Source organism: Galeopterus variegatus, unplaced genomic scaffold, assembly GCF_000696425.1.
Source record: "Galeopterus variegatus unplaced genomic scaffold, G_variegatus-3.0.2 Scaffold691, whole genome shotgun sequence".
In the NCBI taxonomy this organism is placed as follows: Eukaryota; Metazoa; Chordata; class Mammalia; order Dermoptera; family Cynocephalidae; genus Galeopterus; species Galeopterus variegatus.
In genome coordinates this window covers 371583-374508 of record NW_007726802.1, presented here as the reverse complement: position 1 = coordinate 374508, position 2926 = coordinate 371583, and positions in this window count along the sequence as shown.

Here is a 2926-nt window from a genome sequence, read left to right as displayed (position 1 = left end):
GCGCAACACCGAGGGTTGCGATCCCGTTGCTGGTCAGTAAAAAAAGACAAAAAGGAAAAAATAAAATAAAATAGTAGAAATGGCAGCAAGAGCATGACACACCCCCTGCAACTCATTAAGAGTGTTTGAGATTGTGCCTTTGTCAATCCTACCTGATGTAAGTTATCTGAGATCAGGGACCAATGTGATACTCAGCTTTGGAACCCTACAGTACCCAACTCATAGCTCTTTCCTTCATGATCCTCCACAAATGAATGCACAGGAGAAGGAATGACTGGCTGAATTTGAAGTCTGGCAAACTTAAAACATTTACACAAGTTAATATAGTCTATTAATTAATAGATTAAACCCTTTGAAAAATGAAAACTAATATAGAAATGTGTTTTTATGACCTAATTCCCTAATGTGTTTTTTGCTTTTATAAATGATGCAATTATGCTACTATGATGTATCTGTGTTCATTAATAATCTTGTCAGAGGAAAGCCAGTGTCCTGTTAGAATTAATTGTATACCTGGACTTTTTGTCATGGCTTTTCCAAAGGAAGCTATGTCAGTTATTTCTTTGCCAAATGATGCTATATCACAAAGCACTCCAAAACTTGGTGGCTTGAAGCAACCATCATTTGTTATTTCTTACAAGTCTAAGGGTTGTCTGTGCAGTTCTGCTGGTCTAAGCCGGGCTCAGCTGATCTCAGCTGGGCTCACTAGTGTTTGGGCCAGTGGGTGGGTCAGCTTGGAGCTGGGAGGTTGAGAATAACCTTGGTTCTGCTCTAAGAGGTCGCAGGCTAGCTCAAGCTTTTTTGTCTTGAGAGGAAGAAGAGAGAGAGAGTAAAAATGTACAAGACCACTAGGCTCAGATCTCACACTCACTTCTGCAACATCCTATTAGCTAAAGCAAGTGACAAGCCAGCTGAGATTCAAGAAGCGCAGATATAGACTCAACTATTCCATTGGATGGGAGAAGTTGTAGAGTCACATGGCAAAGGGTGTGGATACAGGGAGGGACAGAGAACTGGGGACATCTTCGCAATCAATCTGCCACCGAAAATCCACGTGCCTCGTCAGTGTTTCTTGAGATTAAGAAGGAGACCAGGGAAGAAGCTTGAAAGACCATGAGATTCCTTTGTCTTCCTTGAGACTCAGGCTTTTACTTGAAGGTGCTCAGTGTTGCTAATCAACTTGCCCCTGAGCCAATTCGATTCTTTAAAGGCTAATTCTATATTCTGTCCTTTTCATGCCCTCTTAGTTTCTTATCTTCTCACACAGGAGATGATAGATCAGTTGATTTGTTGCCTTAGTGTCCATAATGAGAAGAGAAAAGAAAAGACATCGGGAAGTTCTTTGGAAGCAGATAAAGCAGAAACTAAAAGAGATGTATTTTGGTTTGCCTCTTTCTCGTATTGTTTTTTAAAGACACAACCTAGAGGAAAGAAGAGTAAAGTCTTGGGAGATATTTTTTGGTTTGGGATAGATGTAACTAAAAGTGTGAGGATATTTGTTGGGGGGAGGGAGCGAATGGAACTGCTGATCTGGGGTATTGGAAGGCACCAGAAAGAAGGGACTGATCAATAGCTATTTTTCAAGTGCGGAGCATAATTTGTGTCAGGCTGCTGAAATGAGTTAGTGCTTCATAGTTAATGGCTGTGAGTACATTCCTTTATCGCACCACTCTCCAAAATGTTTGCCATCAACAATTCTAAGAGTCCCTGAGTGACTCACAGCCAGTGTGAGTAATGCACTGGAACTTTGTGAGCTGGGTCCTCTTCTCTGAAATCCTTCCCGTTGGACGTCGTGTCTCGGTATTTACATCTCCCATGGCTTGGCTGCCCCTCAAATCATGCAGTACTTTTGCCATCTTGTTTGGACACCACTCATTTTCAAGTTTCCTTTCTTTCATTTGGGGCTTTCCTGGTTCCCCCACTCAGCCCCTAAGAAAACACCATTCCCTTGTTATTCAAAGTATGGTCCCTGGACCAATAGCATAGGAATCATCTGGGAGCAGATGAGCATGCAGAGTTTCAGACTCCTTTAGACCTACAGAATCAGTCTGTATCTGAACAAGACCCCAAGAGGATTCCCGTGCACACAAAAGTTTGAGAAGCACTGTGCTGTTCCATGAACGCTGGTGCTCACGCCTGCATTGCTATGTCTGTTTCCTTGCTGTTAACCTCCCCAAACCCCTCTCTCCCTTACCTTAGGTTAGAAAATGCTCCCGAACTTTTCACCAACCTCTACACGAGTGAATCCAAAGTGTGATGAGTAACACTGTCATGGATTGAAATAAAGACACACTAAAAGACAACTTTTTTTCAAGTTTGCATATTTGCTTGGTAATTGGAAGCTGGTAGTGGCTATGGGGTTTTTCTTACTCTATTATGTGGTGTTACTCTGACAAAGATGTCTGAACATTAGACATTTCCAAAAGCAAAGGTCATGCTATCTTACTGTCAATGAACCCTAATGTTAATCAAGGCTTTCTGCCAGGAGAGTGGGTGCTATGTGTGATTTGAGGCTTATTAGAAATGTGGTCCAATGTAAGTAGCTCCCATCTGAGTGGGTTGTACCCATTCCCTTGTCATGAAGCATGTGCCATTCACAACCTGATTTCATCAGCACATCAGCCCAGTGAAGTATGATCCCCATTTTACAGATGAGGAAATTGAGACTCAGGGAAGGGAAGTAAATTGCCCAAAGATACGTAGCTGTGAACTACAGTATTTGATAGAGGTTGCATTTTTAAGTACTGTGTGATTTCTCTAATGCGAAATGAATTTCTTTTGCTCTCAAAGGCTTTTTCCTCAGGGTTTACCAGGCATGTGTGTTTGGGAAAAGGCAATACACTGAGCTAAATCTTGACCTTCCTCCACACCTGGGTGCAGGTATTTTGAGTCCCCCATCCCCATCCTTGTCTTCATTGTCTGTTTC